This window comes from Ovis canadensis, chromosome 8, assembly GCF_042477335.2.
Source record: "Ovis canadensis isolate MfBH-ARS-UI-01 breed Bighorn chromosome 8, ARS-UI_OviCan_v2, whole genome shotgun sequence".
Classification (NCBI taxonomy): Eukaryota; Metazoa; Chordata; class Mammalia; order Artiodactyla; family Bovidae; genus Ovis; species Ovis canadensis.
The window spans coordinates 101,127,084-101,140,093 of record NC_091252.1 but is presented as its reverse complement, the minus strand read 5'-3'; the positions used below and the strand labels follow the sequence as shown (position 1 = coordinate 101,140,093).

General features: G+C 50.8%; 2 long non-coding RNA genes across 2 annotated transcripts; one reads left to right on the top strand and one right to left on the bottom strand.

The window, feature by feature from the left end:
• Window positions 1-467: 467 nt before the first annotated feature.
• On the top strand, window positions 468-9,538 carry LOC138445414 (uncharacterized). The gene is made up of 4 exons (XR_011258861.1): window positions 468-681; window positions 7,546-7,668; window positions 7,777-7,949; window positions 8,121-9,538. It is a non-coding gene; the product is annotated as an uncharacterized lncRNA (long non-coding RNA).
• A 1,889-nt stretch (window positions 9,539-11,427) lies between these two features.
• On the bottom strand, window positions 11,428-12,522 carry LOC138445415 (uncharacterized). Its single transcript, XR_011258862.1, has 2 exons — window positions 12,418-12,522; window positions 11,428-12,076 (listed from the first exon to the last, which is right to left on the bottom strand). It is a non-coding gene; the product is annotated as an uncharacterized lncRNA (long non-coding RNA).
• Window positions 12,523-13,010: the final 488 nt, after the last annotated feature.

Below are 13,010 nucleotides of genomic sequence, written 5' to 3'. Positions count from 1 at the left end.
GATATTTACTAACATAACAGCATGTATAAAGAGATATCTAAAACAGTGAACTCATGAGCTGTGTTTATTCTCAACCATCTGATAAATTTTTTTAATTAATAAAATTGTCCTCAAATCCTTTTCTTTCACTTACTTGGCCAATACTTACCAGGAAGCTGCTTTGCACTAAAATATGGATTTTAAAATTAAGATTTATTAGTATTTTCCCAAGTCCAGAGTTCCATGCTTCATTCATTCCCTGGAATCAAAACGTCTTCCAGGGTCAAGACCTTCAGTTTCTGGGGTATTTCCCTGAATGTACAAAAGTGAGAGAAATGGCTTTTGTCCACAACTAGTCACTCTGGTTGTTACCAGTAAAAGTCATTATTTACATACTTTCTCTAAGCAGCCAGTAAACAAAGTCTGTTCTTCTTCTTTTTTTTTTTTCACAGAAGCTTTTGTCTCTTATTTACTCCCCAAGTCACCCCACTCACTTCCTGGGGGTCGTGGTTTTAACCAAGCAAACCCCGGCGTGCTGGTTGCCACCATTGACAGCAGGGCCCTACGCCGCAGGCCCTTTCTGGGCCGTCCTGCTCCCAGGCTGGCTTCCTCTGCCCGCACTGCTCTTGGTGGCAGACCCAGCCCATCCCAGCTGCCCGAGTCTCTGCGTCGCAGCCCCATTTGCAGGACACGTCTAGGATGGTAACTGCTTCCCCCCCACCCCCACCGCACCCTGACCTGCTCATAGGTTCATTCTGTTTCTGAACTGGCTGCACCTGCAGCCTCTGCAGGAGGGATGGAGACAGCACGCTTACCCAAGGGGGAGGGTGCGGTCACGGCATTTTTAGTGCTAACCATTTTTCTTTCTTTTATTTTCGCAGACTCTTGTAGGTTTTCTCTGTCTAATTTCATGTTGTCTGCAGGTGGAAACCATTTTCCTTCCTCTTTTTTGATCGGATGTCTTTTATTTCTTTTTCTTGCCTAATTGCTCTGACTAGGACTTCCAGTACTATGCTGAATAAAAGTGGTGAGAATGGACAACCTTTCTTGCTCCTGATCTTTGAGATAAAGCTTTCAGCGTTTCACCGATGAGTATGATGTTAGCTGTAGGCTTTTCATACCTGGCCTTTATTATGTTGAGATACAGTACCTCTGTACCTAGTTGGATGAGAATTTTTGTTGTAAAAGTATGTTGAATTTTGTCAAATGTTTGCTCTGCATCAATTGAGGTGACAATATTGTCTTTATCATTCATTTTTGCTAATGTGATGAATCACAATAATTAACCTGTCAATGTTTAGCCATTGTTGCATTACTGAAAAAATCCCACTTGATCATGGTGTGTAATCTATTCAAAGTATTCTTTAAATGACTTTTCTTGTATTTTACTGAGGATTTTTGCATCTGTATTAAGCTAGGATATTGGCCTGTGATTTCTTTTCTTGTAATGCCTTTTTCTGGTTTTGGTATCAGGGTAATGTTGGTCTCATAAAATCAATTTGGAAGCATTTCTTCCTGTTTCTATTTTTTGGAAGAGTCTGAGGAGGATTGGTGTTAATTCTTCTCTGAATGTCTGGTAGAATTCATCAGTGAAGCTATCTGATCTTTGTAGTCTCTATTTAATTCGTGTCTGGTCCGATCTTTATTTCCTTCCTTCTACTAAATTTGGGCTTAGTTTATTCTGCTTGAGATGTAAAGTTCCTTGAGGTGTAAAGTTCTTTGAGGTGTAAATTTAGTTGTTTACTTTAAATATTTCTTTTTTTAAATAGTTTAAGTTATGAAAGTATGGTAACACATTTACAGGAGACTTGGAAAACACAGAATAAAGTTACATGTAATTCACTGCATATTATGATTTTTAAAATTTTATTTATTTTTAATTGGAGGATAACTGCCTTATAATGTGGTGTTAGTTTCTGCCACTTATCAATATGAATTGGCCATAGGTATACATATTTTTTCCAGTGGTCATGTATGGATGTGAGAGTTGGACCATACAGAAAGCTGAGTGACGAAGAATTGATGCTTTTGAACTATGGTGTTGGAGAATACTCTTGAGAGTCCCTTGGACTGCAAGGAGATCCAACCAGTCCATTCTAAAGGAGAGCAGCCTGAATGTTTATTGGAGGGACTGATGCTGAAGCTGAAATTCCAATACTTTGGCCACCTGATGCAAAGAGCTGACTCATTTGAAAAGCCACTGATGCTGGGAGGGATTGAGGGCAGGAGGAGAAGGGGATGACGGAGGATGAGATGGTTGGATGGCATCACCTACTCAATGGACATGGGTTGGGTGGACTCTGGGAGTTGGTGACAGACAGGGAGGCCTGGCATGTGGCGGTTCATGGGGTTGCAAAGAGTGGGACACGACTGAGCGACTGAACTGAACTGATACATTATGTCCCCTCCCTCTGGAACCTCCCTCCCACCTCCCACCCCATCGCACCCCTCCAGGTTGTCACAGAGCCCGGGATTTGAATTCCCTGCATCAGGCAGCAAATTCCCGCCAGCTGTCCTCACGTGTGGTGATGCACGGCTCCCTCCCCCGCGGCTTCATCAGATGGCCCCGCCCTCTCCTTCCGCCCTCCGTGTTGCGGGCCTGTCGTCTGTGTCTCCGCCTCCATCGCTGCCCTGCACATAGGCGCATCAGCACCACCTTCCTAGATCCCACATACGTGTGTGTATTAATATATACTATTTGTCTCTCTTTCTGATTCACTTCACTCGTGTACTAGGCTGTAAGTCCATCCGCCTCATTAGAACTGAGTCAAATGCAGCCCGTTTCATGGCTGAGTCCCATTCCGTTGTGTATATGTACCACAGCTTTCTTATCCATTTGTCTGTTGATGGCCATCTGGGTACAATTATTTTTAAAGTAGATAAATTAAGATTTTTAGTTGGAGTTTCAATATCAAGGACTCAAAGTTAATAGGATAACTGTACAGAGACGTAGAAGGATCTAGCAAGCCTGAGAAGCACTATGAACCAATTCAACATAATCAAGATTTACACAATTTTCATGCAGCAGTGGGATTCAAATTCTATTCGAGTTTCCACAGACTATAAACTGCTGCTGGCTGTTAAGTCGCTTCAGTCGTGTCCGACTCTGTGCGACCCCATAGACAGCAGCCCACTAGGCTCCTCTGTCCCTGGGATTCTCCAGGCAAGAACACCAGAGTGGGTTGCCATTTCCTTCTCCAATGCATGAAAGTAAAAAGTGAAAGTGAAGTCACTCAGCCGTGCCCGACTCTTAGCGACCCCATGGACTGCAGCCTACCAGGCTCCTCCGTCCATGGGATTTTCCAGGCAAGAGTGCTGGAGTGGGGGGCCATCGCCTTCTCTCCTAGACGATAAACTAGGAGACAGTGAAACATATCCAGGGACATAAAACGAGGTGCAAAAAGCTCATGGTCTAAGGGCTGAAATCGTACAGTCTGTTCTCTTATCACTGGGAAATCATGTCTTTTTTCTTAATGCACATTTTGCTGCTATAAACTTCCCCCTTAGAGCCTCTCTTGCAAATCATGGACATTTCGGAATGCTGCGCTTCCATTTTCATTTTTCTCTAAACACTTTAAAATGTCTTTTTTTAAATTCTCCTTTGACCCATTTCTTGCTCAGTAGCCTGCTATTTAATCTCCATATATTTGTGAATCCTCCATTTCCTTCTTGTCATTGAGTTACAGTTTCATTTCACTGTGGTTGGAGAAGATACTTGAGGCAACTTCAATCTTCTTAACTTGCTGACTTTTCTTGTGGATTTATCTATCCTGAAGCAGCTCCATGTGTACTTGAGAAGAACGTGTATTCTGGTGCCATTGGATGAAATGGTCTATCGATATATAGATATATATGTCCTTTGGGTCCACCAGGTCTAAGATGTAGTTTAAGTACAATATTCATTGATTGATTTTCTGTCCGGATGATCTATTTGTTGTTAAAAGTGAGGCATTGCTAGTGTTAATAGTATCTGTGCTGCCTGGTATTATTGTATTGTTCCCTATTTCTCCTTTCAGATCTGTTAATATCTGCTTTATGTATTTAGTTGTTCCATGTCAGATGCATAAGTAGTTACAGCTGTCATATCCTCTTGATAAACGGACTCCTTTATCATTATGTAACGACTCTTCTATCTCACTGAAATCTTTGGCTTGATGTCTATTTTTTCTGACATATGTATATATAAAACCCTCTGTTTTTAAGTTTTCATTCACATGTAATATCTTTTTCTGTCCCTTCACTTTCACCCTACTTCTGTCCTTAAAGCTGAGATGAGTCTCTTAGAAGCAGCATACAGTTGGACCTTATTTTTCTTAATCCATTCAGTCACTCTGTCTTTCGATGGAAGAGTCTAATCCATTCACATTTAAAGTAACCATCAATGAATATGGACTTACTGCCATCATTCATTAATTATTTCCTGGTTGCTTTTTATTCCCTTGGGCCTTTACTCCTCTCTTGATCTCTGTGCTCAGCCCGGGTGAACAGCCAGGTGAGTCCTTGCTCACCCATTAAGAACTGCTTGGGTCTCAAGGGCACAGGTCCTGCTGACTTTCAGAGTGAGCTGATTTGGGGGCCTGGCCTTCCGATGGGAGTGTTGAAAGCTGGGGCACTAGATGCGGAATCTAACCCTTTTGCTCCTCGTGGGGAAGGTGGGAGGTGGGAGCTCCCTCCAGAGCGTATGGCCCAGGACCAAAGGCCAGAGGGTCTCGCCTTTCCTCCCAAATCAGAAGTGGGCATGTTCTCATTTACCTAAAGAACAGGCATCCCTCAGCCAGTCTCTGTACCCATTTCCAAGGGAACTGCCCCCCGAGTAGCTGTGTCTCTGGAGTGCCTGCGAAAGAACGGGAGTTGGGAATCTCCAACGTCCCCGCCTGTGCCGTCTCCTGCCCTGTGGTCTTTCTCAACCCGCTCCTGTGCCGGGGCGCTGGGAAACACTCCTGGGCTGGCTCGTCAGGAAACACCTCCCACTCTGCAGACCTTGATCTTACTTCCTGCACATCCTGATTTTCTCAAATACACCTTGATGTTAGCAAAACGTTCGAATATCCTTCTGACTGAACTGGTAAAATGTAGGCTGAATGAATGCTACTCTTAGACAGATTCTTGGCTGATTGAATCACCATGTGTGACTAGAAAGTGGGAATCATTTTTTTCAGTGTGGAAACAGTTGATTAGTGACATGCTATGGGGTACCCTGATCTTTCACTCAGCATTAGTTTCAATCTGTGACTTGGATACAAGTAGGAAAGAAACGCATAGAATTTGCTGAATTGTAAGATCTGAGATGGGTGACTACTAATGTAGATAATGCTCAAGATTTTATATTGTTTCATGTGGTTGGAATTCTGCACTGAAAGCAACAAGACACAGAGGAAAATGATAAACATGTGGGCTGCAGGCCGCAGTCTTCAATGATATCTGGTAGAGATACGATGTGAGTCACATATGTAGTCTAAATCTTTCTAGTAGTCACCCTTAAAAAGGTCAAAGGAAACTGGGAAAAGCAATCTTCAACATTTTTAATTCGAGGGACTTCCCTAGTGGTCCAGTGGTTAAGGCTTTGCCTTCCACTGCGGGGTGTGTCAGCTCAATCCCTGGTTGAGAAACGAAGCTCTCACATGCCTTGTGGCCAAAAAACCAAACTATAAAAGAGAAGCAGTAGTGTAACAAATTCAACAAAGCCTTAAAAAATGGTCCACATCAAAAAAAATATTTTTAAATTTATAACTCCAAAATATATCCAAAATATAATTATATATATTATATTATATATCCAAAATATAATTATTCCAACATGTAACCAATATAAAAATTAATGGAATATTTTATCATTTTTGTACTAAGTCTTCAAAAGCATATGTGCGTTGGATATTTATAGCACATCTCAATTCAGACTAACCACACTTCTGATGTTCCACTGCAAGTCAAGAAACCAATGTATGTAAAAGTTATCAAATAAATGTAACTGCTCAAATAAATGTAAAGCAATTATCCTCCAATTAAAAATTGTTATTCAGTCGCTGAGTCGTATCCAATTCTTTGAGACCCTGTGGACTGCAGCACGCCAAGCTTCTCTGTCCTTCACTATCTCCCAGAATTTTTTCAAACTCGTGTCCAGTGAGTCGCTGATGCCGTCCAACCATCTCAGCCTCTGTCACCCCTCCTCCTCCCGCCTTCAATCTTTCCCAGTATCTGCTTTTTTTTTTTTTTCAGTGAGTCAGCTCTTCGCATCATGTGGCCAAAGTACTGGAGCTTCAGCTTCAGCATCAGTCCTTCCAATGAATATTAAGGGTTGATTTCCTTTAGGATGGACTGGTTTGACCTCCTTGCTATCCAAGGGACTCTCAAGAGTCTTCTCCAACACCAGTTTGAAAGCATCAGTTCTTCAGCCCTCAGCCTTCTTCACTATCCAACTCTCTGTTGGACAGTAACTCTCTCACCAACTTTACTATCCAACATCTGCACATGCCTACTGGAAAAACCATAGCTTTGGCTAGACAGACCCTAAAAATAAATAAAATTTTTAAAATAATGATAAAAAATCATGAAAGTGAAAGTCTCTCAGTCGTGTCCGACTCTTTGCAACCCCAGGGACTGTGCAGTCCATGGAACTCTCCAGGCCAGAAGACTGCAGTGGGTAGCCGTTCCCTTCTCCAGGGGAATTTTCCCAACCCAGGGGTGGAACCCAGGTCTCCCGCAGATTCTTTACCAGCTGAGCCCCAAGGTCAGCCCAAGGGAAGAACATGTGACCGATCCCATGTTTAATGTAAGCCACTATAATAGGTAATCCAATCCTGGGTGATGCTAGTTATATGGTGTGTTAACTATCTATTGCAAAACAACACTGTAAACCTCAGCACTGGAGCCTCAGTGGGACGTGACACTGGCTGCTTACTATTGCTCCCAGGCCTGCAGGCGAGCCAGGCGGCTCCCGACCCGGCCAGACAGCCGAGGTGGCTGAGCCACTCGCGCACCAGCCAGGAGGTCAGCCGCTGCTGCCGTGCAGAATGGCCTCAGCCGGGACAGCCTGTCCGTATGTACCCACGTGTTCTCTCGTCCTCCCCGGCGAGGCCCAAGCCGCCCCCGGGGAGAGGGGCACCGCCAACAGTACGTCTCAGGCGCTGGGCTCAGAACGGCACTCCGTCCCTTCACCTCGTGCATCAAGGCAGGCTCACCGGTTGGGAAGACAAGTCTGCCTTCCGCGGGGGAGTGTGTGAGACCACATCACATCACTCCAGGGATGCTGGAGCCTGATGTCTGGGGGCGCTGGTGCCATCAGGCCCCCTCAGGCGCTGTGTCACGGGTGTCTGTGCTGAGCAGACAGGGGTCACTCCTTCCAGGCCTGGGCACCGGGGCTTAGGAGTGCCGGGCGGTGCGGTCGGGAAGGCCATATGGGCTGGGCCCCTTGGGCAGGACTTACGGGAAAGCTCTGTGTTCAGTTCCAAAGCAGGAAGACTGCGGACAACCCGAGAGCTGTCTTCAAACTGTAAAGCACAAACCTGGGGAAGGCAGAGTCTTGTTCTCAGTTCCCCAAAGAGTTTCTGAGGGTTAATTCTATGCCAGGAACTGGGCCGGATGCAGAGACAGAAGTAGAAGAAGGGAAGTTTCCGTAGATACCGGCTCACTCAGGAGAACTTTCTAATGAATGGAAAGAATCGGTACAGTCAGATAACTCGCCTGCCGCAGGTGAGCGCTGAAGCTGGAGGCTGCATCAGGGGAGTCCCGTCCCCAGTGCGGGCCACGCGGCTCTCAGCTCTCGAGGTCAGCCACGCGTTTTGGCTGTTTGATTCACAGGGATCCTGCGGAACATGCTTCGTGCCCACAGACACATGCAGAGTGCTCCAACCAGACACGGACGACCAGGGTTAGAGGCAGCCCCACGTTACCTGGTGTCTCATCCTTTGTTCTGCGGTGGGAAAGGGTGAAAAGGCACCGGAGGTCACGTGGGACGACGAGACAAACTGGAGGTGAGGTGGCTGCGGGTGCTGACCCCTGCAGTTCGCCCAGCCCCGAGACCGCAGCCCCGAGACACCGTCCCGCGTGCTGGGCTCCCGGTGCAGTCGCCGTGCTCCTGAGGCCGCGGAGGGCTTGGCGGGAGCGGCAAGGGCATCGCACCAACCTGCTCCTGTTTCCTGCAGATACAAGCGCCGGGAACCTGGGAGGAATTCACGGGACCTGCTGCGGATCCAAGGCGACCACAGCGGATGCCAGGGGAAGGACAGCGCTGGAGATGCGGTCACTTCAAGGTGGACCGTCTCCTTCCACCTCAGCAGAAGGAGTAAGGAGCCCTGAAGCAGGCCTCCTTGGTTCTCGGAAGCCACGCAAATGCAGGCCACGCTGGCAAGCTAGGGAGACCTTGCCAGGGTGGCTCACCAAGGCTTCTCTTGGACTCTGGGTTTCCAGAACTCTGAGGCTCTGGGGAGAAGGGGCATAAATCGGTCTCAGGCTGGGGTGCCCCACGCCGAGGAGTAGCCGCAGCCTCACAGCCCCCCACCAGACGAGTCCAAGGCTCCCCACCCGCTCAGTGCCCTGGGGACAAAGTCAAGCCTGCAGGAGCTCAGGGAGTGCCCCACACTCGGCGAGGGCATCGCGCCCTTTGACAAGCCCTCTGGCCTGTGCGCAGTCCTAGACCAACAGGGCAGGGCACCAGCTCTGCCCCACCTCGAGGCCTGCTCTCCAAGGCACAGAAGCAGGGACAACAGAAAACGCGCCTGCCCTTCCCGGGGAGGAGACGCATCCGAGCCCCCTTTCTCCTCAGCAGTGCCTCTGGGAGCAGCGCAGGCCATCACGGAGGAGCTCCCAGGATTCTCGCAGGCTGAACAGGGAGGGCCAGGGGCGGCAGCGGAAGCTGAGCTTCCTGCCAGCGTCCGGGAGACTGACCCGGACGTAGCTCTATTAACCAGCATGCAGATGGCAGAGTCTTAAGCGTTTGTCAGCGGCCCCCCAGGATTAATGGAGCCCTGATGAGCAGGTCTGCCCACTCCTGTGGAGTGAACGATCCCACTCTGGCCAGCGTCCAGCAGCCAAGCTGATGTCACTGAACGCAGGCCAGGGAAGAGCGCTGCAGCGCCTCCAGGTCAGCCGGCTACAAGGCCACTGCCCAAGGGGACTCAGCGAGCAGCAGGCAGGAAGAGGACGCCCTGGCTGACTTCACAGACACGGAGCTCCCGGCAAAACGATCAGCCGGGACTCAGCGACAGCTGGTGGGTCAGCAGTCAAGCAGAGGGGCATGGGGCAGAGACAGACTGGAAAGGACTCCGGGAACCTTTGGAGGGGAGGGGACATTTTCTGTTCTCACCGTGGTTGTGGACACGCTGGTCACTGAAACAGTCCCGACCGTGAGTGCTTTCTGTTGGTGTTGTTCAGTTGCCAGGACATGTTGGACTCTATGTGACCCCATGGACGGTGACACGCCAGGCCCCCAGTCCCTCACCGTCTCCTGGAGTTTCTCCAAGCTCGTGTCCGTTGAATCCGTGCTGCCATCCAACCATCTCATCCTCTGTCGCCCTCCGAATGTGTGTAAATTATATCTCAATAAAGTTGGCTTTGTAAAACATGATGCCCCTCCCCAGCAGGAGAGGTGTGTGCAGGCTGATTCGTAGGTCTGGGTCAGGGGTGGGGTTGAGTCTAATGCCCGTCATTCCAAGGCCCGTACATCTGTCAGAGCGACTTAGCAAACTTGTCCCAGGCTCTCCCTGCCGGTTCCCAGTATCACTACTTCTAAGATCTGCTGGTAAAAGACTTCATTTTTTTGGCTCCAAAATCTCTGCAGGTGGTGACTGCAGCCAGGAAATTAAAAGACGCTTGCTCCTTGGAAGGAAAGCTATGACCAACCTAGACAGCATATTAAAAAGCAGGGACATTACTTTGCCAACAAAGGTCCGTCTAGTCAAAGCTATGGTTTTTCCAGTGGTCATGTATGGATGTGAGAGTTGGACCATAGAGAAAGCTGAGAGCCGAAGAATTGATGCTTTTGAACTGTGGTGTTGGAGAAGACTCTTGAGAGTCCCTTGGACTGCCACGAGATCCAACCAGTCCATCCTAAAGGAAATTAGTCCTGAATATTCATTGGAAAGCCCAGTGGGACTTTCACAACTGTTTAAGTCAGGTCTGGATTCTGTTCGAAACCCTCCAGGGCGGCCCCGGCCCCAGCCTGCATCCTGACCAGGACCTACAGGGCTCTCCTGGGCCCCCACCCTTTCTCTCCCCCTCCAGGCTTTTTCTCCCCCCATTGTTAACACCCGGGACCCTGACATCCTACCTTTTCCTGGAGTTTGCTCAGCACATCCCTCAGCCTTTATCCTTCAGACTTCTCTGCAAGGATGTGCCCTCCCCGGACAACTTCGGTGGACGCTCCCCACTGAGGTGCCCGCTCCAGGGAGAGACCACCTGCCCCCCTGGCCACCCACAGGGGCTCCAGCCCTGCTTCGTCTCCCCACGGGCCACATTTCCTGTCTGCGGCCCCCAGCGTGCTCGCCCCGCAGAGTCGGAGCTGCTGTTTGGCTCCCGTGGACGCCTCCCCAGCGGCCAGGTGCTCCAGAAAGGCCTATGGGCCTGCCGAGTGAACGAGCGAGGGATGAAGTGACGGGCGTGGAAAATCTGAGGAGTGAGGGCTTCCAAAGCTTATCTTCTCAGGCATCCATCTTCAGACCTGAGCATCACCCGCCTCTCGCCGCGGCACAGATGGGGGGACTCACCGCAATCTGGGGCGCAACGGCCTTGTGATCTGTCATCTCAAAAGGGGAAGAGGTTTCGACTTCAAAGAGAAAGCAGGCGGCCTTTATGTGGGACACTCACCAGAAGCACAGGGGGCCCGGCCACTTCCCTCACGCCTTCTCCCGCTGGACCCCTCGCCCACCACCCTGCTGGAGGGGATGCCAAACCATCCTGCCGGCTGGAGCTCCTCGCTCTGATGGGACACACGGATGCTCTGGCCAGCGGACAAACACCCCTCGAGGGACTGTTTGGAAGCTCACACTAGGCTGTGCTGAAGGTGCGCTCGTATTCATTTCCGTGGCGTTGGGCCTCCGCGGCCGCCTGCAGGCTTTCTCTCGCTGCAGTGAGCAGGCGCGCCCGTCTAACGGCAGCCTGCGGGCTTCTCGTCGCTGCTTTCTCTCCTTGCAGAGCACGGGCTCCAGGCACGCGGCCTTCAGCAGGTGCGGCTCCTGGAGTATTTGCGGCTGACAGACTAGGTCTTCCCAGACCCGGGACTGAACCCTTGTCTCCTGCCTTTGCAGGTGAAGTCTTTCCCGCTGGACCACCAGGGAAGCCCAGGCGACACGGCCCGTGCTTCTGCATTGCCTTTTAAGCCTGAAATTCTCCCTTGGTCAAACTATCAAAGACTACAAGCCTGGGACATGAGAGAAAGTAAAGGACCAGTGGGACCCTGGAGGATGGGACTGCAGTGAGTGGGGCCACTGGAGGCAGAGACGCCGAGACACAGGCTTTTTAAAAAAATTATTTATTTTTTACTGAAGGATAATCGCTTTACAGAATTTTGCTGTTTTCTGTCAAACCTCTACACGAATCAGCCATAGATATACATATATCCCCTCCCTTTTGGGCCTCCCTCTCATCTGCCCGGATGAGAATGTGATAGAGTTTACTAGACCGTGGATTTAGACTGGTATCTGAAGCTGGGCTCAGCTGGGAGCCCTGTGTAAGTCACGTCATCTCTCTGAGTGTGTGACGGAGGGCGGGGCAGCCGCCTTGCTGGGGAGCATTTGACAGGTGGTGCATTTTATCGAGGGAAGGGCTCAGGGGAGGAGGGACAGGTAGGTGGGGCCCAAGCTATCGTAAGAGAAGAACGGCAGGTCTAGTCTTATGCTGGTCCAGCCTGTCAGGGGACTGTGAAAGCCTCCCACTGAGCCCCTGAACCTCAGCCCCCCGGGCCACGGCCAACCACGCCTCCTGGGAACCCCCGGTAGAAGGTTCGGAGGAAGACGACTCAGCCAGGTGTGAGGGCTGCAGAGATGTCTGTCCCTGCTTTACATACAGGAACCCCGGAGGTGGAGGAAGTGGGCTTGGAGGACCAGAAAAGAAGGGAAAAACAAAACAGCCGCAGAGGCGGGGTGGCCGCTCCCCTTCCTGTCACCTGGAGGAAATAAAGGCTAATTAGGGAGGCGCCGGAGTTTCCACACTTCTGATTCCTTTATTGCTGTTGTTCAGTAGCCCAGTCATGTCCAACTCCTTGTGACCCTGTGGACGGCAGCACGCCAGGCCTCCCTGTCCATCTCTGTCTCCCAGAGCATGCGTCCCAGGAGAGGAAGGAAGACCCTCCCCTGCCAGTCCCAGCCCCACTCCCACCCGAGGTCCAAGTGGGGGACCCACCCTGCCGTCCTGTCCGAGCAGCTCCCCCGCCAGCAGCCCAGCCGCAAAGCTGTCCTCCTCCTGAGGACTGGGAGGCCAGTCCTGCTTCTTGCTGATTTGACCCACCTCTGATGCCAGCTCCGTCCTCCTCTTCTCCTCCAGACCAAAACCACGGCCGACTCAGGAACCCTGGCCCCAGGGAACACGCCGCACATAAGCCGGAGCCACCCTGGGTCCCCAGGGAGACCCGGCTGACCTGTGACTTCTGCCCACAGGGGGAAGGCAGGGGTCTCACGTGATCCAGCACCTCCTATTCTGAGCCCCAGGGAGCCCCATGACGAGAGGCTGGCCCACAGTTTCTGTGGCCCCCCAAGTTCCTGGAGTGGGAGGTCCAGGGATTTACTAAGGATGCCCCGCTGTCCCCAGGGGTTCTGATTTTTGCTCACTGACCGCTGCAAGAACACAGCTCCTCGCGGGAAGGAGCAGGCTTTGTGGAATTCGCCCCAGCTGCAGTCTCAGCAGCGAGGACCTCCACTCACCCCTGATTGGGTCTGGCCCACCCGCCTTGGCTCCATGACTGAGGAAGCGACACCTCCGCCCCCGAGGGTCACCTCCGCGGGCTGCGGGGGGTGAGGGTCGGGAGGGGCCCCATGAAATGGGCAGCCGCTCCTCGGGTGGTCTGCAGCGCCCGCAGCACCAGGCCCTTAGGGACGGTGCCC